General features: G+C 37.8%; 2 long non-coding RNA genes across 2 annotated transcripts in view; one reads left to right on the top strand and one right to left on the bottom strand.

The window, feature by feature from the left end:
• LOC122204519 overlaps nt 1-4,994 on the top strand; it is a 31,526-nt gene extending 26,532 nt beyond the window's left edge. The window contains exon 3 of the long non-coding RNA XR_006195707.1: nt 4,700-4,994. This is a non-coding gene — a long non-coding RNA (uncharacterized LOC122204519). The remainder of the gene's footprint in view (nt 1-4,699) is intronic.
• Nucleotides 1,459-24,027, bottom strand: LOC122204521. The gene is made up of 4 exons (XR_006195709.1): nt 23,206-24,027; nt 14,480-14,589; nt 7,225-7,281; nt 1,459-1,787 (listed from the first exon to the last, which is right to left on the bottom strand). It is a non-coding gene; the product is annotated as an uncharacterized LOC122204521 (long non-coding RNA).
• Between the last annotated feature and the right edge of the window lie 99 nt (nt 24,028-24,126).

The following is a 24,126-nucleotide window of genomic DNA, read 5'->3' on the forward strand; positions in this document are numbered from 1 at the left end:
AATGAAGTCTGACATTTACTATAAAATCAGAAGGCTTTGATCCTTGAAAAGAATGAGTGGACATACCTGATCTCGGATTGGGAAGTCTTTGTAAATGTGTCACCTAAAGCAGAAAATATAAAGAAATAAGACTGATGGATTATATATATATATATCTATATATATATCTATATATATATATATCTATATATATATATATATAGATATATATATATCACATTAATCGAGTTTGAAAAATAAAAAAATAAAAATACTTGGTAATCTGTGTGATATATAATCAATATTCTTAATACATAAATAGCCCATATATCAATAAGCAAATGTTGAACAATCCAATAGCTGTCCAATGAACATATTAGGTGTTATTGTTCAAAGAGAAATATTTTTTCAAAGAAGGAAAAGCATGATTTAGTTATTGTAATTAAAATGTATTTAATTCATAATTAAAATTGAAATATTGGAAGAAAACTAGTGAAGATGAGGAGAGATTGCAGACTGACTGTTTCTTGTTGGAGTTCCAATTAATGGAGCTGATGGTCCAACTAGAATAAACTGTGTGGGGGTGCCTGGGTGGCTCAGTTGATTGAGCATCTGAATCTTGGTTTCAGCTCAGGTCATGATCCCAGGTTGTGGGATCAAGCCCCACATTGGGCACTGGGCAGAGCATGGAGCCTGCTTAAGATTCTCTCTCACTCCCTCTGCCTCTGTCCTTCCCCACTCATGCTCTCTCAAAAAAAAAAAAAAAAAAAAAAAAAAAAAAAAAAAAGAATAAACTGTGAGTTCCACACTCAGTGGCATCAGTTATTCCTTAAGTTAGTGATATTATAATAGAAAACCTGTAAGAAAACAAGTCAAAGAGTACATGGAGGTAAGCTATGTGTAATCCAACTTGTTCCACCTTAAAGGAAGGTCTGGGTACAGGTTTGGGAAAAGTGTGGAACACAGATTTTAATATGAAATTACAAGGGGGTGGTCTTGGGTTGTCAGTAAAATTTAAGAATCTTCTTGAAAATTCTTCTTGCAGCCCTATTGATTCTCCTGTTGATGTTGATGTGGTTAGTGCAAATAATGAATGTTTTGTGGATTTGTATTGTCTTCCCTGTTCTACTGAGTAGTCAGTGTGCTTGGATGAACCATATGGACTTGGAAATTATGGAGGGAATTCTCCTGAAGAAATGGGTCTTGTCAACCAATTTGAGATTCTAGTAATGATGTCAGTCTGTCAGCCTCCCTTTTTCTTTTTTTATTTATTTTTTGCTGCCACCAAGAAGGGTTGAAACCTCCCAAAGGAGTTAACAAAGATAAAGAGTAGAACAGAGGAGAAAATGTTAATGTGAACTAACGTAGTCAAATAAATGCAATGTTAAGTAATAGCTCTTTGTCAAACAAATTGTCAAAGATTTTAAAAATCTGAATATTCAGTATTACCAGATACTATTTATTGATTGCCTGCCAAGATCCACCCCACCTCAACTTCTTCCTTACTGGTAGAATCCTCATGTTTACTCTAGGATAAAATCCAGACTGGTTTAAGACTTAGCTATTACTATTACTCTTCCTGGTAGTTCCATTCTCCTTATCAGTGACTTATTCAGGAGAGGGTATGTCACCAGTTTCTACCCAATGAGAACTGAAGTAAGTCTACTCTTGGTCTCCTGGGAAAGACTTCCTCATTCTAGGAAGGAGACACCAGGAGATATAATCCATTTTTACATGTGGTTATGGTCTTGCTGGGATGTTTAACCTAGAACTGCTTCAGTTGTTTTGTAATCCTGAGGGGAATCAACCTAAGGGCAAAGTAGAAGAATAACATTATTAAGCCATTTAATCAAGTGATCCTGAAAACTGCTCTACCATCGATCCTTTGTTAAATGAGATATGTTCCCAATCTAACTAGTTTCCATTCGGCTCTCTGTTCTTTTTGGCTGAATGCAGGCTGATACACCATATGCACATAAGAACTTTAGTTCACTGGGTGGCTCAGTCAGTTAAGTGGCCAACTTGGGCTCAGGTCATGATCTCGCGGTTTGTGAGTTCCAACCCTGAGCCGGGTTCTGTGCTGACAGCTCGGAGCCTGGAGCCTGCTTTGTATTCTTGTCTCCCTCTCTCTGCCCATCCCCTGCTCACACTCTGTCTCTATCAAAATAAATAAACATTAAAAAATGAAAAGAATATAACTTTAGTTCACTACTGATGGAAATCAATTGGTTTAATATTTTGACAGGGAAATTTGATGAAAATATAGAAAGATTTTGACCAAGCAAAGCTACTTTAGTAAGAAATTTTAATAATTATATATTAGCTTCAAGTTTATATATGGTAATATGGCTTATAATAATGAAAACTTGCAAAAAATTTATTTCCAGTGACACAATGATTAAATAGTTTTTAGACTATTCAACAATGCCATGCTTCTTTTCATCAAATTTAAAAATATTTAAAAATCAAATAACTCCTTGGTTATACTTATGATTGTATGTGCACATGAGAAAAGTCTTTTACCACGAAGAAAATATGATTTTATTTGACTATGCATATACCTCCCATTAATTTACTTCCAAAAAATGTTTCTGAAACATTTTTTGAGTGTCAACAATGTGCTAGGCATTCTACTAGGTTGCTAGAGATACAGTAGGTCAGTGCAAAATAAGTCATTGGACTCATAAAGATTACATTCTAGAGAAGACAATGACCAAGGAGACAAAGTTGTTTGGGTTTCCTAACAAAGGGGAAAAGTAGGATTGTGTGATGGAAAGTAAATGGGTTGGTGGTTGAAGCCAACATTAGTAGGGTAGTCAAGGAGGCTCTTTCTGAAGAGGGGCATGATGGATGAGAAGTACTGCTCATGCAAAAAAAAAAAAAAAAAAAGAGTAATCAAGGTGTGGGACAGCAAAAACAACAGTTCCAGTGTGAGGAAGAACTCAGTGTGCTTTAGAAGCAGGAACCATGTCAGTGTGGTTGGTGCAGAATGATGGGGATTGGTGAGAATTAGTGTTTCATAGTGTGGAGCGGTAGACAGGATCCCACTCATGAGTAAAGGCTTGTAGGCCACATGAGGAGTTGTGATTTTATTCTAAGAGTCACAGGAAGCCATTAAATTATTTTAATTTGGAAGATGACACAATGTGACTCTTCATTCCCTGGCTACTGTGTACAGAATAGATGATAGGAACACAGAAAACAATTAAGAATCCGTCATCATTTGAGAAAAGGGGACCAAATCAAGCTATATCTTGCAGGCAGGATGAATAGGTTTTCCTAATGGAGTGTATGTTGGTGGTAGTGATTATGAGAGAAATAGCAAAACAAGTGTAAATCTCAAAATAGGTCATTAACTACGTAAGTCTGAAGTTCAAGGATACAGTCCAGGCTGGACAGTGTATCCAGAGGATGGTGTAAAACATAGATTTACTTTTCTCATTTAGTCACCTACAACTCTGCTTGGAGTCTTTCCTAGATTAACACACAAGGATCCATTTTCATTTTTCTCATTGTTCTTTTCACCTCCACTCCAGCTGCCAGGCTTTCTTCTGTTACTCTACTCCCTCCCCTCCCCCCACAGGTGCCTGATCTATCCTGGAAGGGCTGGATCACATTCTTCAGATTCTGTCTATCACAGTTCTTGGGATGCATTGTGGTGAAATGTGGACAAGACAAATAAACCTTTCTTTTAGCAAAACCCTGGTATAGTGTTGCATTAACAGTTGGCAAGAGGAAGAAAGGGAAGAAAGGGCAAAGAGAGGAAAAATGACCTCCTTAAGTATGATATTCATACAAAGGCGATATGGGAAAATGAATGCATTCATGCACTGCTAGAGGGAGTATAAATTCTTACAACCTTTCTGGAGGGCTTTTTGATTCAGAGATCAAGAGTCATATTGGGGCACCTGGGTGGCTTAGTTGGTTAAGCGTCTGACTTCAGCTCAAGTCATGATCTCACAGTTTGTGAGCTCTGCCCCAAGCTCAGAGCCTGGAACCTGCTTTGGATTCCGTGTCTCCCTCTCTCTCTTCCCCTCCCCCACTCGTGGCTCTGCCTCTCTCTCTCTAAAAAATAAACAAACATAGAAAAAAAGTTGTAAAGCTGTGCTTAGCTTTTTGATCCATAAAGTTAATTTCTATGTTTAGTAATAGGATATTAATAGCAGTGTTCCTTATAATAACGTAAAATAGAAAACAATGAATTATTAACAGTAGGAGACATTGTGTGGACTATTCAAAACCTAAAAATGTTTTCCTGTCATTAACTTTTACATTGTAGAGTGTTTAATTATGTAGAAAAGTGTTAACATATTATTGAGTAGTTATGAAATGGTATATATGTTGTGATTACGTAACATCAACAAGACTGGAAATTTTTATATCAAAATAATAACAGTGGTGTTGGTATTAAGTGACCTCCCTTCTTTCCTCCTTTCTTTCTTTCTTTTCTTCCTTCCTTATTTCTTTTTCTTTCTTATTTTCTACAATATACATATAAGATAGGAAAATCTTAAGGTTAAAAAAAGAATCACTGATACTTGAATGGTGAATCACAAATTGACAGATTGGGAGCTCTATTATAGATAATGACGTGAATGTTAGCAACCATGATTAATACCAAAAAGGGAATTGGCAATGCAAAGAGAGAATTAGATATTCATATTTAGCAAATAACTGTTTTATCTAATGTACCCTTTGAAATATTTGTTGACATATTTAGGTCTCAAATGATTGAAAATGGACATCTGGACTGTGTCAAGGTTCCACTTAGAGTCAAACGTGACTGTGGTCCGTGTGCAGTGGGAATGAAAGAGAACAGCATTCAGATGGAAATGTCTTGGAAGCCCAGAGGAGCCTGCCTCGATTTGCTTTTTCCCTTAGTTCAAGAGAACTCAGAACTTAATGGTCTTAAAAGGCTTCCCTCAGGGCAAAGGTGTTGGCTTCAGTTTTTCCTTCCACTAATCCCTCTGCTTGTAGAAGCTGCAAGTGCACATTGGAAGGTAGAGATAAACCATATGGCGCATTTTGGAGTCCCATGAGATGCACAGCATCACTCTATATGTCCCGCCTCCTCACCTTTCTTATGCTGCTCTCTCTGCCTATATTGCCCTTTCACTTCTAAATGGTACCAGGTTAAGAAATACTACCATAAACAGTCATTTATTTATAAATTCTAGCCTGGGACAGAAAACAAAAATCTTTATATTCATTCCAAAATATATAACAGTTACCTACCCAGTCTGAGATGTGGGGTGTGCATGACCATTGTATTGACAGAGTCATTGTAAGTTCAGACTGACAGACCACCCACATGCTCTTTGGGTACATAAAGCAGGGTTTAATTCTCTAAAGGGTATACAAGGAAGTCAGCACAGTCATGATAGACATCACAGAGGTCAGCAATATCATTCAGGCCAGATGGAGATTCTAGCTTCTGAAATCCTCACCATTGCGTACATAGTTACAGATGATAAGACCCAAGGGAGAATCTTATCAGTCCTTCTGGGGGAGTTAATAGTCTTTCTCTTTACATCTAGACTTAAATGCATAACACTGGATCAGTTATCTAAGCAGAGTAGCCTGGGGATGTGCTGAGGACCACTTCTTTGACACCAGAAGCACCTCATTAAGCTCAGCTTTATACTGGAACTCAACAAAGACCAACCAAATGAGAAGAAGCAAAGGCTATTTATTCGGCGCTTGCTACAGCAAGGGAGCCAGCCACGTCACTTGCATTTTGGCAGATACTCAAAGGCAGGCAGAAGAGTGGGGGTGGGAAAGGCTTCAAGTATGCCCTGATTGGAAGCTGTGGGCATGAAGAAGCTGTAGGCAGGTTGGGGACAAATACAAGGAGAATTGTCCATCATTAATCAAATTGTCATTTGGGGACAATTGTTACTGGGGTTATTGTCTGGCTTCCTGGGCTATCAGTAGAGAGAGATAGCAGTGTGACTTTACACAGGTGTAACTTACAGCAGGCTGACTTCCTGGGCTGGTTGATTTGATAGGTTGTTGCAGGTTGTAGGTCAGAGTTCTGTTTTTATATATGGTCTGGTCATTGTTAATGTATATAACACCGAATATAATCATAGGAGTCAGTACACCACAATACAGTAAACTTAAGCATGAATTGTCCCTATTCACCATATTTGTACATGCAACCTGCTGCTTCCTGATCCAAGTATATTCTTTTTTTTAATGTTTATGTATCTTAGAGAGAGAGAGAGAGAGAGAGAGAGCAAGTAGGGGAGGGGCAGAGAGACAGGGAGACACAGAATCCAAAGCAGGCTCTAGGCAATGAGCTGTCAGCACAGAGCCCTATGTGGGGCTCGAACTCACGAGTCATGAGATCTTGACCTGAGTTGGACACTTAACCGACTGAGACACCCAGGTACCCAATGATCCAAGTATATTCTTAAACTTAGTACCGCAGAGCCAGGAGAGAGGTCACTTTCCCAGAAGCCTCTGGGAGTCATGCTAACAAATCCTTGGATCAGCTATAAAGGTTATCCTGCAGTTGGAAAAATAATATGGGCAGGAAATGGAAGGCAAATTAAAATGATGACTGATTTTTCTCACAAAATACCTTCATAGTCATCATGTTTTATCCACACCCCTTAATGCAACCACTGTGTGAACCTTTGAAACAGCTCTCTACTATTATTCTCTCTTGGATTTAAGTGATTAAGACTGTGTCATCCTGATAAAGCTATTCATGGAGCTATAGTGGTAAGTGGGCAACTTGCTAAAGGACTTGATGATGATATATCCTGACAATTAAATTGCCCTTGGACAGGATGCCACACGCAGGCATTCAGAGACTCTTTCTGGGAGTTGTGGAGGTACTGCTACACATGGGAGTTTAGATAAGGAAGCAAAAGACACTGAAAAGTAAACGAACCAGTCATTCCCCACTGGGTTTCATTTGAGCAGGCAGAGAGATTGACTGTCAATGACTGAACTGATTTTTATACATACATTTCAAAATGTAGCACTTCAGTGGCTCCCAACAATGAGAATTAAGTAATAATAACTAAGTGATAATAACAAAACTCTGGCAGTGCTCTGTTACCATTCATTTAGAAACATTTTTGCTTTACCAGAGGTGGTATTGTTTAAATTTCTCCCCCGCCTCCAGCTGCCTGAGCCATTGTGTGAGTCTCATGTTTCAAGTAATTTCAAATAAGATTGAAAAATGAGAACTAATTTCAACTTAGTCTAATTAAATAAGTGTTCATGGCATACCTTGTTCTCAACATTGTCATCTCACATGATGTCAAAAGGTGACATTCCATTCCTGATCTTGAAAAACAGGGAAGCACAAGTTGAAGAATATGTTGAAAAAGCTTCATAAGAACCACTAGTAAAATTAAAAATACAATATATACTTTGGGGCACCTATGGGAAAAAATTGAATAAATACTTTTGAAGTCAATGAGGATAATAGTAAATAAAGCATGGTCCATAGACAGAGATAAAAAGAAAGCAAGAAAACATTGAAAAGAAAGAAAAAGATAATGTAACTTGACAAAAACTAAGTTATGGCAACCAAGGAAAATGGTTTAAACTTCCTTTTTGAAAAGCAAAGATCGACTATATTCTATCTATTAGTGAACTCCCTCCTAAGTAATGCTATATGACTTAAGAATAAAAAGGTAAGCCAAGATGTACCAGGAAAACACAAATAACCTAAGAGTATATGTTGCAGTATTAATATCAAACAAGTGTAACTCAAAGTCAAAAGAATTAAAATGAAACAAAGGACATAGCTTTACATTGGAGAAAAGAGCAATCAAAATGTCCTATTAGCAAAGATTATAAGAACTAGGCTCACTGGACATTATAAATGAGGAACCTCTTTTCTGCTCACTTCTTATGTCATTCATAAGGGGGTAATCTGATAGCATCCACCTCACTTTCTTCCCAACCCATGTGCTGCTCACTAGAGACATTTTTTTGTACCTGCAGATCTCATTCATCATCTCTAGGGATTTTTTTTTAAATAGTTAACTTTCTGATAGAAGCAAAGATAAAGAGTTTCACAGACAAAAGACTAAAGGAGTTCGTGACCACTAAACCAGCTCTGCAAGAAATATTAAAGGGGACTCTTTCAACAGAAAGTAAAGACCAAAATTGATAAAGATGAGAAAGGAAAAGAGAAAATCTCCAGAAATAACAACAAAACAAGTAATAAAATGGCACTATATACATATCTATCAATAATTACTCTAGATGTAAATAGACTAAATGGTCCAATCAAAAGATATAAGGTGTCAGAATGAGTTAAAAAATGGAAAATGAGTTAAAAAATAAAAAAAATAAAACAACAACAACAAAACAAGAACCATCTATATATTGCCTACAAAAGACTCATTTTAGACCTAAAGACACCTGAAGATTCAAAGTGAGGGAATGAAGAAACGTTTATCATGCATCAAAGGAAAGCCGGAGTAGCAATCTTAATATCAGACAAACTAGATTTTAAACCAGACTGTAACAAGAAATGAAGAAGGCCAGTAATAAGGGGACTATCCAACAAGAAGATCTAACAATTGTAGATATTTATGCACCCAACATGAGAGCACACAAATATGTAAAACAATAACATAGAGGAACTCATTGATAATAAGCAGAGGACTTTAACACCCCACTTATATCAATGGATAGATCATCTAAGTGGAAAATCAACAAGGAAACAATGGCTTTGAATGACACACTGGACCAGATGAACTTAACATATATAGTCAGAACATTCCGTCTTAAAGCAGCAGAGTACACATTATGTTCAAGTCACATGGGGCATTCTCCACAGTAGATTACATACTAGGTCACAAATCAGGCCTCAACAAGTACAAAAAGACTGAGATCATACTATGCATATTTTATGACTACAACTCTATGATACTTGAAGTCAACCACAAGAAAAAATTTGGAAAGACCACAAATACATGGATGTTAAACAACATGCTACTGAACAATGAATGGGCCAACCAGGAAATCAAGGAAGAAATTAAAAAATACATGGAAATGAATGAAAATGAAATCAAAACTGTCCAAAACCTTTGGGATGCAGCAAAAGCAGTCATAAGAGGGAAGTGTATAACACAGCTGGTCTACCTCAAGAAGCAAGAAAAAAATCTCAAATGAACAACCTAGCCTTAAATCTAAAGGAACTAGAAAAGAAACAACAAAAGAAGCCTGAAGTCAGCCAAAGAAGGGAAAGAGTAAAGGTTAGAGCAGGAATAAATGATATAAAAACTAAAAGAACAATAGAACAGATCAATGAAACCAGAAGCTGGTTCTTTGAAAAAACTAATAAAATTGATAGACTCCTAGCCAGATTTTTTGATAAAAGAAAAGAGAAAGGACCCAAATAAATAAAATCACTTATGAGAGAGAAGAAATAACAATCAACACCACAAAAGTAAAATTATAAGACAATATTATGAAAAACTATATGTCAACAAATTGGACAACCTGGAAGAAATGGATAAATTCCTAGAGACATAAATGACCAAAACTGAAACAGGAAGAAATAGAAAACTTGAACAGACCGATAACCAGCAAAGAGATTGAATCAGTGATTGAAAATCTCCCAACAAACCAAAGTTCAGGGCCAGATGGCTTCACAGATGAATTCCACCAAACATTTGAAGAAGAGTTAAAACCTGTCTTTCTGAAACTATTAAAAAAAAAAAAAGAAATGGAAGGAAAACTTCCAAATTCATTCTATGAGGCCATTACTGTCCCCATACCAAAACTAAATAAAGACTCCACTGAAAAGAGAACTACAGGCCAATATCCCTGATGAACACAGAATGCAAGAATTCTCAATAAAATACTAGCAAACCAACACTACATTATAAGAATCATTCACCACGATCAAGTGGGATTTATTCCTGGGCTGCAAGAGTGGTTCAATATTCACAAATCAATCGATGTGATATACCACATTATGAAAGAAAGGGTAAGAATCATATGATTCTTTCAATAGATGCAGAAAAAAGCATTTGACAAAGTACAACATCCATTCATGATAAAAGCCCTCAACAACTAGGGTTAGAGGGAAGATACCTCAACATAATGAAGGCCATAAACACACACACACACACACACACACACACACACACACACACACACACACACACACACATGTATATCATCCTCAATGGGGTAAAACTGAGAGCCATTCCCCTAAGGTCTGGAACCAGAGTGTCCACTCTCATCACTTTTATTTAATATAGTACTGGACACCCTAGCCTCAGCAATCAGACAACACAAAGAAATAAAAGGCATCCAAATCAGCAAGGAAGAAGTCAAACTTCCATTATTTGCAGATAACATGATACTGTATACACTTTATATAGAAAACCCGAAAGACTCCATCAAAAAAATTTGCTGGAACTGACACACGAATTCAGTAAAGTCACAGGATATAAAATCAATGTGCAGAAATCTGTTGCATTTCTATACACTAATAATGAAGCAGGAGAAAGAAATCAAGGAATCAATCCCATTTATAATTGCACCAAAAACCTTAAGATACATAGGAATAAACCTAACCAAAGAGGTTAAAGATCTGTACTCTGAAAACTGAAACGCTGATGAAAGAGATTGAAGATGACACAAAGAAATGGAAAGACATTCCATGCTCATGGATCAGAAGAACATATATTGTTAAAATGCCTGTATTTCCCAAAGCAATCTATACATTTAATGCAATTTCTATCAAAATACCAATAGCATTTTTTCATAGAGCTAGAACACACAATTCTAAAATTCCTATGGAACCACAAAAGACCCCAAATAGCCAGAGCAATCTTGAAAAAGGAAAGCAAAGCTGGAGGCATCGCAATTCCAGATTTCAAGTTCTATTACAAAGCTGTAGCAATCAATATTATGATTCTGGCACAAAGATAGACACATAGATCAACAGAACAGAATGGAAGACCCAGAAACGAACCCACAACTATATGGTCAACTAATCTCCAACAAAGGAGGAAAGAATAGGCAATGGGGAAAAGACAGTCTCTTCAACAAATGTTGCTGGGAAAACTGGACAGCAACATGCAAAAGAATGTTGCTTTTGTAACATTACTTTCTTACGCCATACACAAAAATAAACTCAAAATGGAGTAAAGACTTAAATATGAGACCTGAAACCATAAAAATGCTAGAAGAGAGCACAGGCAGTAATTTCTGTGGCATTGGCTACTGCATCATTTTTCTAAATATGTTTCCTGAGGCAAGGGAAATAAAGGCAAAAATAAACTATTGGGACTTCATCAAAATAAAAAGCTTCTAGGCAGCAACGGAATCAATCAACAAAACTAAAAGGCAACCTATGCAATTGGAGAAGATATTTGCAAATGACATATCTGATGAAGGGTTAGTATCCAAAATATATAAAGAACTTATCAAACTCAACACCCAAAAAACAAATAATCCAGTTAAAAAAATGGGCAGAAGACATAGCGGCGGGGGGGGGGGGGGGGGGGGGGGGGGCACCCGGGTGGCTCAGTAGGTTAAGCGTCCGACTTCAGCTCAGGTCATGATCTCACAGTCCGTGAGTTTGAGCCCCATGTCAGGCTCTGTGCTGACAGCTCAGAGCCTGGAGCCAGATTTGGATGCTGTGTCTCCCTCTCTCTCTGCCCCTCCCCTACTCATGCTCTGTCTCTCTCTGTCTCTCAAAAATGAATAAATGTTAAAAAAAATTTTTTTAAATGGGCAGAAGACATGAATAGATGTTTTTCCAAAGAAGAAATACAGATGGACAACAGTCACATGAAAAGATGCTCAACATCACTCATCAGAGAAAGAAATAAAAACTACAATGATATAACACCTCACACCTGTCAGAATAGTCAAAAGTAACAACAGATAACAACACGTGTTGGCGAGGATGCGGAGAAAAGGGAACCCTCTTACACTGTTGGTGGGAATGCAAACTGGTACAGCCACTCTGGAAAATAGTATGGAAGTTCCTCAAAAAGTTAAAAGTAGAACTAACCTACAATGCAGCAATTTCGCTACTAGGTATTTACCCAAAGGATACAAAAATACCAATTTGAAGGGATACATGCACCCTGATGTTTATAGTAGCATTAGCAACAGTAGCCAAATTATGGAAAGAGCCCAAATGTCCATCCACTGATGAATTGATAAAGTATATATATATGTATATACATATATATATACATATATATATACATATATATACATATATATACATATATATACACATATATATACACATATATATGTATATATATATATATTTCTTATGTATAATAAGTGGAATATATATATATATATATATATATATATATATATATATTCCACTGTGTACACACACACACACACACACACACACTGGAATATTGGCCATAAAAAAGAATGAAATCTTGCCATTTGCAACAATGTGGATGGAGCTAATGAGTATTACGCTAAGCTAAATAAGTCAGTGAGAGAAAAACAAATATCATATGATTTCACTCATATGAATTATCTGAAACAAAACAAATGAACATAGGGAGAGAGAGGAAAAAACCAAGATACAGACTCTTAACTATAGGGAACAAGCTGATGGTTACCAGAAGGGAATTGGGTAGAAGAACGGATAAAATAATGATGGAGATTAAGGAGGGCACTTGGGTTGAGCACTAGGTATTGTATGTTAAGTATTGAATTCTACACCTGAAACTAATATTACACTGTATGTCAATTGGAATTTAAATAAAAACTTAAAAAAACTAGTACTTTCTGAAATATCACTTATTTTAGTTTTCTATAACTTTAGTTTTCATAACAAATGACCACAAATTTAATAGCTTAAAACATTAGCTCATAGTTCTATAGGCCAGAAGTGGGGCAGGCTTCACTGAGTTCTGTAATTAGGGTCTCACAAGGCTAAGATCAAGGTGTCAGCTGGGCTGGGCTCTTATCTGAAGTCTCTATGGAAGAAATCATTTCCAAGCTCATTCTGATTATTGGAAGAGTTCATCTCCCTACAATTATATGCCCGGGGTCTCCATTTTCCTACTAGCTGTCAGGGGCACACCACTCTTAGAGCTCCTTGAAGCCACTCTCATCCTTCACACAGCCCCTCCATCTTCAAAGCTAGCAACAGCACCTTGCACTCTTCTGTGTTTGTTGTTGTTTTGTTTTTGGCTTTTTAAGTTTTTACTTTAATTCCAGTTAACATACAATATTATAGTAGTTTCAGGTGTACGATATAGTAGATGCCTTCTGTTTTAGATCCACCATCAGACAGAAAACTGATGAAAGAGATTTCTCTTCTGCCATCAGACAGAAAACTCTCTGCTTTCAAAGGGCTCATGTGATTAGATTAGGCCCACCCAGATAATCTCCCTGTCAATTAACTCAAAATCAACTGACTAGTACTCTTAATTGCATCTGCAAAATCTCATTTGTCGTGTAATGTAACATAATCACAGGGGTAATATTGCATTCATCATATTCATACTCCCTTAGATGAGGGCAGGCATGTTGGTGGGGGTTATGGATTTTAGGATTCTGCCTACCACATTGCTCATAGGCTTCTCTCCACTTACTGCCACGTGAATCTTAAAGGCTCAGCAGCCTTTACAACTATTTTGGAGTCTCTTAATTTTACCAAAATTTGTATTTTGTTTTCCACATTTTTGTGGCTTTCAGATTTCTATGCTGAACAGGGGAAACTGCTGACCAATGCACCCATGATCATGTTAAAAGTTTCTCTGACCATTTTTGACAGTGATCTATCCCTTAATCAGGTTGTTTTATGATTCCAAGATTTTTTTCTTTGGAATTTCTGTTCAGAATCATCTCAGAGGCTGCATCTAATAATTCACATATTTGAGTTGGGGGGGGGGGTGATTGTAGTGGGGGATCTAAATCTGTTCTTTGTTGGTTTTGCTCATCCTAATTTCCTTCTATGTTTACCAATAACATCTGATGAGCTCACATTTATTTAATTAGTCTGGGGGAACCTGAGAGTGTGATTTGAGGATATTTGCTTGGGAGAGGATTTGTATTTTCATAGTCCCCATCAATTGTTGCTTCAAAGGCCCCAGGCTTAATGCAGGAGGTTTGATATGAGCTTTCCAGCCTTGCCAGAGGTCCAAAGCTTAGTCACTAGATGATAGTTCTGATCCTAGTTTTAGCTTCAGGGAATACATATATTTTGAATTTATTTCTCCCCGATCTTGTTTCAATTCATCTGTTTTCTCTTTCTTCCTCCCTTCTTACCTCTCTTCCACCCTGTCTGGGACCCTTCCTTACTTCCTTTCTCCCATGCCTAGATTATGCTAATAAATGCAAAGGATCAAATGCATGGGACACAATAGTAGCCCCCACTGTACTTGGCACTGGTCAGTATAAAACATTGTGCTCTTTTCTGAGAAGCAGTTTTTAAGGAGACCATGATCAAAGTGATACACATCCAGAGCCTCAACCAAAACAAACATGAAAAATATGTAGGTTTGTTTATTTTGTTTACCTGGGAACAGAGAAGGCATGTTAGCTGTCTTCAGATATCTGAAAGGATCTTTCACAAGAGAGAAATAAAGCTTATCTTTTATCTTCCAGAAGCAGGACCAATAGGTGCATCTATCAAGAAGGTTCATGTTAGTGCAACATAAGATGGAACTTATGATTATATTTCTACAGAACTGGGACAGGCTGCCTTTGTGAGGGGAGAGCTCTCTCCTCTGGGCTCGTGTAGAGGTCAGATAAGTCTCCTCAGTAGTATTTTAGAGGCCAGGAGTACACTTCTTTGGCCAAGATGCTGTGCCCAATAAACTTCACTGTCCCAGGGAGCCAGATTCTAGGCTTGTTTATTCCATGACTTATAAATTTAGATACAAACTAAGGAATTAGAGCCATCTGGAAAAAACACACATTTATCTCACATTCCGACTACAATGGAAGGAAATTTTGTGTCACAGTATTGAAGAAACGTCCAATTGGTGAATCAGAGTAATCATTAATATTTTTTACTTCCAAAATAGTCCTCCTTGTAATGTGCCAAGAAAAAAAAGGCAATTAATTTTTACACAAAATATTCTTCTCATGCATATCTACACTGGGAGAAAATATGATGCATTTTTCAGTAATAATAAGGTTCAGTCAGAAATAGAAATTTAGTTCATTTTAACCTAAATAGAATAGACACTGGTAAATGAGAATAGATGACACAGTATGAGCTATATAATTACATTTAAAATACATTTCAGGGTAGTTTCCTTTAATATTAAAACTGTAATTCTTGACAGAAATGAATTTTTGAATATTTTTGTAAAGGATATTGAGATCTTGGTATTTTTGTTCTTAGAATTTTATATGAATATAAAATCACACTTGTTCTAAAATCATCACTTTAGGGAAAACAATACATTTAACCTTTCACTGTGGAATAAAAGCTGATGTTGAAATGTTTTAGAAATCCAGGTACCCTTTTTATTCTCTGGATTCTAGAGTGACAAGAGAGCTCTGAGGAAGAAAGACTCAACTCCTATAGTCTTGTTCGGGACAATGGACACACCCCAAAGGGATGGGGTTATTCTGAGAAAGGAAAAATCAATCCAGACACAGAGAGGATGAGAGCAAAAGAAAGGTAAAATATGAGCCAGATGTTCTTCAGGACAAGAATGAAATTTGATCCCAAGTGACAGGCAAAGGGATGAGAGACCCAAACTATTTGACTGTATTTTATGAAAGCTTTAGGAGTATGGAATTGTATAATTTCAGAGGAAATTAACAAGGGAAGAATTTTGGAAACATACTGCTAAACCAACATACAAACAACTTAATGCCTTAAGTAGAAAAGTCATGACATATCCACAGGAGACAAAAATTACAGAGGTAAAGCCTAGCCAAGGACATAATCCTGTAATCCTACTAGAGACCAGGATCCTGCAAACAGAAGGAAAAAAAAAAAAAAATATATATATATATATATATATATATATATATATATAATATATGTATAGTGTCTGTAGAAGAATAATAATGAGAACATTCCTTGGAGTCTAAAGATAAGAATATAAGACTGGCTTTGCCTCTAAATAGATGTGTAATTCAGTTTATTCATCTTAGAAATAGAAATGACAATATGCATCCCACATAATTTTTCAAGGGCCAAGTAAGAGAGTGTATGCAAAAATATTTAATAAAGTGATATATGGATGGGATCTCTTATTATTACTGTCTACAGTGGGTATCTGTTGTTTTTGCCTACCAGGCATGCTTTCCCATTAATTTGGGAATAGCGATCTGTTTTTCCCTTTAGTCCAATCCCGTACTTTCAGTGTAGATTAGTCAGAGAGGGCAGACCTCCCCCTGGAGGGGAGCCTATGACACAGATGAAGCTGGGGAGTATATTACATCAACCCTGGGCCTTGCCCTGGTGATTTCAGAACAATCACATGAGTCAAGTCAAGCCAATAAGCATTTGGGACTTTTGTTAGAGCTGGAGGAAAGGGAAGCACTTTATGTTGTAAGAGAGTGGGGGAGCAATGTAAATTGGTGGCCATTTGGGGAAAGCTTGCCTGAGAATGAGCTAACCCAAGAGGGAAAACAGAACCAAGAAATAGTGAAAAAACATTCTGAGATATCATCAACCCCTAGGATTCAGATGTGCTTGAAACCAGAATTGCCCCTGGAGTTTCCAGTTGCATGAGTACATAAATTCCTCTTTCTGTCCTAACTAGTTTGATTTGGTTTTCTGTCATTTGTCATCAAAACTGTACTAGCTGAGTCCCTATAATTAGGGAAACTTTAACTAGAAATTATTAGTGTTACCTGGAAAAGCTCCACACCTAATTTACACTAACGCAATTACAGTTGACCCTTAGACAATGGGGAGGGGGTTAGGGTTAGACCCCCCTGATTGCCTCTGTCATGAATCCTGTGAAGACATGAATAACATCTGGACAGTTTTCTCCAGCAGGAATTTATTGTTTAGGGCTCGATGTCTTCCATGGCATTTTCTTGTAACAATAATGGCATTTTCAATGGTGTAGACTTTCCAGACTTTCTTGATGTTCTTGGGGTCCTGTTTCATAGCATTGACTCCTCTTCCTATAGAGTACTGTATGTAATGAGACTTAAAGGTCCTTTGGATACCCTGATCTAGAGTGAATTAGAGACGATGTGTTTGAGGGCAAGTAAACCACTTTGACACCTTCAGTGTTGAACTCCTGGGATTCTGGGTCGCCAAGGGCATTGTCCAGTATCAAAAGAACTTTAAAAGGCAGTCCCTTACTGGTAAGGTACTTTCTGACTTCAGGGACAAAGCATCACAGTGGAACTTATTTAGAAAAAAGGGTTCTTGTTGTCTGGGCCTTCTTTTTGTACAACCAAAAGACTGGAAGCTGGTGTTTATATTTTCTCTTCAAGGCTCAGGGGTTAGCAGCCTTATAGATTAGGACAGTCCTGATCATAAACCTGACTGCATTTACAGAAAACTGTAGAGTCAGGCCTCTCCTGTCCAGCCTTAAATCCTGGTACTAGCTTCTCTTCCTTTCTAGTACATTTGTACATTTTTCCCCAGAATAGGGCACTTTCTTCTGCATTAGAAATCTGTTTAAGCAGATCTCCTTCCTCCTCAATGATTTTCTTTATGGTGTCTGGGAACTTGTTTGCGGCCTCTTGGTTGGCAGAAGCTTCCTTTCCTGGTACCTTGACATTTTTTAAATCCAAACCTTTTATTTTAAAGATTTTATTTTTGAAGTAATCTCTATACCCAAGGTGGGACTTGAACTTAAAACCCGCAAATCAAGAGTCCCATGCTCCACCAACTGAGCTAGCCAGATGCCCCTAAAGCCAAACCTTTTTAAAATTATCAAACCATCTTTTGCTGGTATTAAATTTTCCAGCTTTAGTTTCTTCACTTTCCTTTTGTTCTAACTTGTCATAGAATGACTTTGCTTTTTCATGAATCATATTAGAGTTGACAGGTGTGGCTTTCATATAGCAATCCTGCACCCATATAAAAGCTGCATTTTCGATATGACATAAAAAAGTATTTCAAAGAAAGTGCAAGGTTTTCGTGCCTGCTGGCATAGCTGCAATGGCAGCTTCAGAAATCTCCTTTTTTTTTTAAACATTGCACCCTTATGCTGGGTTAATTTATCTTGAAATGGTGGGCAACCCCAGCTGCAGACCTCAATCTGTAGACATAGCAAGTAAATCATCTTTCTCATGTAACGTCATGACTTCTTGGGAACATTTCCAGCATCACTAGTGGCATTTCCTATGGGTCCCCTGGTGTTATTCAAGGTTTATGATGTTGCACTAAACTCAATGAAAAATATTTGAGAACCGTGAGAGATTGCTTTTTACTGTGATGCAGTTTACTGGAGAGCCACACTGCTCAAGCAGAGATGATTAGCGTCACAGGGCATTTCAGGAGGATGCTCCCAACACTTGAACGCACTGCAGTAGCAACGGGAGGTGGCTACCAAATTATTGCTATAGTGCAGTATGTAGTTTGTTTTCTGCAGTTATGACTTAATATAGCATTCTCACATTTGTTTACATTTCTTTCAACTGCAAATGGTGCCATGAATGCTCTGTGTGTCCACAAACTTTGATATATTTCAACTTTTCTGTAGCAGGTTCGTATATATTTTGTGGCAGTAAATGATAAAAGAGACTAGCATCTACCTATGTTTTATGCATTCGGACATACTACTGTTTTCTTAATTTTGTGGGGGGGATAGTTCTAGGCTACACAGTTTGCGAGTTTTTTCACATTGTCACAAATCTCCACAAACTTTTCCAATATATTAATTGAAAAAAATTCCTCACAGAAGTGGACGTGTGCAGTTCAAACCTGAGTTGTTTAAGTGTCAACTGTACTAATTGGTCATAAAATGGGTGCCAAAAGAGTAAATGCTCTTCTGGTCTTGAAAATCCTTACTCTCGGGCCGCCTGGGTGGCTCAGTCGGTTAAGGGTCTGACTTTGGCTCAGGTCATGATCTCACGGTCCGTGAGTTCGAGCCCCGCGTCGGGCTCTGTGCTGACAGCTCAGAGCCTGGAGCTTGTTTCCGATTCTGTGTCTCCCTCTCTCTCTGACCCTCCCCCGTTCACGCTCTGTCTTTCTCTGTCTCAAAAATAAATAAACGTTAAAAAAAAATTAAAAAAAAAAAAGATAATCCTTACTCTCAGTCTCCTTCCTTTATTATTATTTTTTAATGTTATTACACTTGCTTTTAGTTCCCTCCTGGCCCTTTAGAAAATGACCTTTGAGGTACCTGCGTGGCTCAGTCAGTTAAGCACCCCGTTCTTGATCGTGGCTGGGGTCATGATATCACAGTCTGTGGGATCAAGCCTCACATCAGGCTCTGCACTGACAGCACAGAGCCTGCTTGGCATTCTCTCTCTTCCTTTCCCTGCCCCTCCCCCGCTTGTGTGCATGTTCTCTCTCTCTCGCTCTCTCTCAAAATAAATAAATAATCTTTAAAAAGAAAGAAATAGCCTCAGCCTCCCTAGTTTAAAGCAACCTAAACACGATGCTACAGAAAGAGATTTAGTTAACAGAGGAAATAGCACCACAAGTCTGACATATATGCCAGCAGAACACCAGAAACTCAAAATCGTGCAACATTCAGAAAGTCCTTCAAGGTTCAGGCAGTTCTCCAGCTTCTTCCCTGAGCTCCCAACCTTTACCTCAGACTGTGACATCCTCAGCTGTGTGTTTGGTGTACTCCACAGCCAGAAACATCCTGAACATACCTGGTCCCCTGGGGGAAGACTTTCAGTAGGTTTCTCACCAGCCTGCTCACCATGCAGCTGGGGGTGGGTGTTGTGGGGACGTGGGAAAATGTCCACCACCATCAGGAGCAAAGGGAGCCCAAATCCAGTTTCTTTTCTCTAAACCTCTTCTCTGGGTGAGGATGTTCCTTTATCCAGATTAAAGAGCATGAGAAACAAAGAAAGCCATGATGATATTGAACTTAATTTCAAGTACCACTCCTTTCATAAGAACAGTTAACTGGTAGCCAAATGGTCTCATTATTGTTGCCAATAAACAGTAAAGGTGCCAAGAAACCAAAGCAGCACAGGAGAGAAAAGGAAGAAAATCATGGGTTTAGATAAGTTGTGAAAATGGATATCTGGTCTTTGAATAATTAAAGATATTCAATCTGTAGGATGTTAAAGAAATCCCTAATCTACATTTATGTTAGAGCATGTCGTTACTAATCCAGGACATTAAAATTTTATCATTATAGTTATGGACAATTCTGCCAAAGAATCTCACTTATTGGCTATCAAAATAAGAGAAATGCTGAATTATAGAATACTATACATAGAATATTTAATAAATTAATCCCCTGTGCGCATGGTAGGAGTTCTAGAAATAATGCCTGTTGCATGACAGCACTTAATCAATATACGAGTTAATAATAATAATTTGAGAGCAAGTCAATGTCTAATAGGTTTGCAACCCAAATTAGAAGCACAGAGAAATCATACTCAAAGTTAAATTCATTCTTAAAAAGATCATTGCTAGTTATGAATACTTAAAGGAAAGGAAAGAAGATTGAAGCTTTTGTTGTAGTTGATTCTTTTGAGAGTTCCTGGGTCATTAAACATGAGCTTATTCATATAAATTTTGGCCATGGTATCTGTATCTTATTATTTTTATTTCATATTTTTTCACATAACTGAGTTGTACCAGATTCTCTTGGTTGCTCAGCAATAGATTCTGACTCTGAAATCCATATTACTTCTCAAAGGAGGAAGAGAAGGAGGAAACAGGGAGAGGGAAGGAGGAGAGAGAGAAAGAAGGGGAGGGAAGAAGAAGAGAAGGAGTAGAGCATGGAACCGGAAGGGATAAAGGGAAGAGACGTGGACAAAGGAAAAGGAGAAGGAGGAGGGAGGAGAGAAAGACGGACGAGGGAGCATGGAGGCAGTGGGGAGGACCAGACATCTCACTCATTTTGACATAGCAAGTGGACTCTAACTTTTTATATCAAATATTATAAAGTGAACCTCAAGATGTGCACAGAGTGGGTGACAGGAGCTCCCTATTCCTAGAGAATTAAAAAAATACTATGCCATCTATCCTTGATTAGGACACAAATACTTAATCTTAAACTTCTGAGTGTTAAACGTTTAAATGCAAGTTTTTAAAATAGATTTAAATGATTAAACATGGAGTTAGTAGAAGCTAATTTTCTTAGAGAATTGGTTTTTTTCCCTCAGCTTAATTGCATGACATCTGGTAGAAGAAGGTTTAATGCTGGGGGGAGAACATGCTGAAAGTGACTTTGAAAGGTACTGGGCAGGGGCTTGTCTGGAATCGATCAGATGATTGTTAAGACAGGAAGAGAAAGGAGATGAATAGGTTTGCCTCTGTGGCCGTTTACATCTTGCTGATAAACACCTATTTTAGGTTTGCTGTTCTGGTCAGATCTTCTTGGCAACTTCTTAAATGATCTGATAAGGCTGATAAATCTATTAGAGTAGGCTCACATGGTGGGATTCCCACTTCCCGAGTTGGTCTGGTCGCACTTTCCTACAGAAAAGTCCTGTATCAGCCACCTGAGCTATAATTTTCTTACCCCAGGGATATTATGGCGCAAGAAATTAATATAAAGAGAAGACATTGCTTTAATCCCCACACTTCATTGGTTTGATGAAGTTTGAGGAAAACACAAATAACTCAAGTCTATTGAGGATCAGCAATTCACATTTAAAAAGCATAAAGCTTATTAATGGTCTTGAAGAGAAAAGATTTCATATGAATATAAAACCATCATTATCATTGGCAACATGTCCAAAATATCTTGCCAACATTTTTCTGATTCAGACTGTTACATTTCACATTAAAATATAATAAAAAGATATTCATTAAAAAGACCTTATAAACAGACAAAGCTTGAAAAACACAAAAGATACTTAGGAAACTCCACGCAAACAACAAGCACATTTTAGGGTACTTTTCCCAAGAGATAATGACAAAGTCCGGAGGTAGTAATAGCAGTAAGAGTTGAAATTTAATTGAGCACTGGGCATCCGTTAGGCACTGTTCCACCTGCTTTCAATATATTATCTTCCGTAATAAAACCCCTCTGCAATAAATATTATTCTATTCTTATTTCATCAATAAGGAATCAGGAAAGCAAAAATTCCACAGAATGTACTGGTGTATCCAAAGAGAAAGGAGTGAATCTGAACTTGAGGATATTAGAGAGTCAATCTCATGTATCCCCACACAAGGATGTTGGAAAGTGTTTACCAGTCACAGAAGACAGTAAAGCTGGGAAAGTTGGTGTAAAGGGGAAAGAACAGAACAAAAAAGCAACTAGCCTGTCAGCTTGGTTTAAGGAGCTCTAAAATAATAAGCTCTATTTGTTTAGTTTTCTTAATACACTGCTACTCAGTGTACTGAAACACTTTTAAATCTGTGTAGTAACCATGTACCACAGAAAGGACTTGCTTCTGGACAGCTCTGTCTCTGACACAGATTGGCTACAGAGACCTGACATCTTGGTTGCAAATATATTATGTTGCCATCACTTTAAGCATATGCAAAATAAATATACTTTAAGCATAGGTGAAGTAAAATTAAAAAAAAAAAACATGATAGTAATGATGGCAATATTTTTTGGACTGACAGCAATATGCTGTGCTTTGGGCAGAATTGAGTTTAACATGGATTTTATTTACCCTTTTAAAGTTAATTTCTATTTTTCTTTTCATTCCTTCAAGAAGAAAAGGGCTAAAACAGCACTCAGTACTCTACCAGCACTTAGCTGGTGACAGTGGACTATTTATTTGGTTTTAAATAACGTGACTTAACTGTGGCTGTCAGTAAAATAGAGGCCTTAGCATACCACAGGCGCCCACACAGGGCACCACAGGCCACAGAGAAGCACTTAGTAGTTGTGTGTAATCAAATTTGTGAAAACTGATCCAGAAGAGCACTTCACTATTTACAGGAGTGCTATAGTAAATCTTTTTGCAAACTATAGAATCTATTTGTATTGTGAAATATCTCTTAATTTGTTTTTAAGTTTGAATTTTTGTGTACGTGTGGTCTTCTTAAAGTGAGTCCCTTCTGAAATTAACCTGAAGCCCAGGTTAATCTAAAGGATTAACATAATAGTCGTTCATTTGTTCACTCAATACTCTGAAATGATGCTATGTACTAAGCATATGCCAGGTCCAAGGGATGGCGGTGATTAAGTCCACTAATGCTCTTATGGTGCTCACCTGAGTTGGGGAGAAGACTTCTAATGCGTTAAATATATCTCTCTTGGAAAGCCAAAGATGAAATAAGCACCTTCCTTCTGCAAGACAGCTATTCAGTCATTTTTTGAAAGCAATGCCATAGGTAATCATTTTGAATCCTTGTCGCATATAAACAACACAATAACGTGATGAATTTGTGTTGTCATAAAATATCAAATGTTAAAATGAGAACTGGCAGGTCTTGGGGAGCTGAATGCCCCAGAGTCCTAAGCTGTACCTAAAGGTTGGATCTTTCAGTGTTACAGCCTGGAGGGACTTCAGATTCTTGTGTCCACCCAACCCTCTCCTCGGTCCCATACCCTATTCCCCCCACCTGGCCCCCCAGAAGAAGAAACTCCTGTTTTCTAGGTTGAGAGAGTAGCTCAAACTGGAATTAGTCAGGGCCTTTTCATCCTCAGACTTTTTAGCTGATTTGCTGAATGATTCCACTCCTCCTTCTTCTCAGAAAATCTGAATATAAATGACATATTTTAGAGTTTGAGGGGTGGGTTCCCTTGCTCCCTTTTGGTTAAACTTTACATGTTTGTAAGTTGAAGGTGTGCTGGCAACAGATGATGGATGGTAAAAAAGAACTTCTGCAAGTACAGCAGGAGCAGACCTGCTCTGGGCTCAAGTCCCCTTAGCCTCTAACTGACCCACGGATCCCCCTTAACTCCACCGGCCACTCTGAGAAATAGGCTGGTGGGCGGGCGAAACTCCAGATCCCAGAATGCCGAGGACGTGCCTCCCAACCCCTCTGTAGCCGGTTCGCTCCTCATTGCATTCCGGGAAATGTAGTTTCTTTCTAATCAGTAACCCACACTCTCTGGGAAAGCAGGGCTGTTAGGTTTAAGGGATCCGCCCCTCCAATGGCCCCGCCCTCTCCATTGACCCCGCCCCAGG

Source organism: Panthera leo, chromosome D4, assembly GCF_018350215.1.
Source record: "Panthera leo isolate Ple1 chromosome D4, P.leo_Ple1_pat1.1, whole genome shotgun sequence".
Taxonomy (NCBI): domain Eukaryota; kingdom Metazoa; phylum Chordata; class Mammalia; order Carnivora; family Felidae; genus Panthera; species Panthera leo.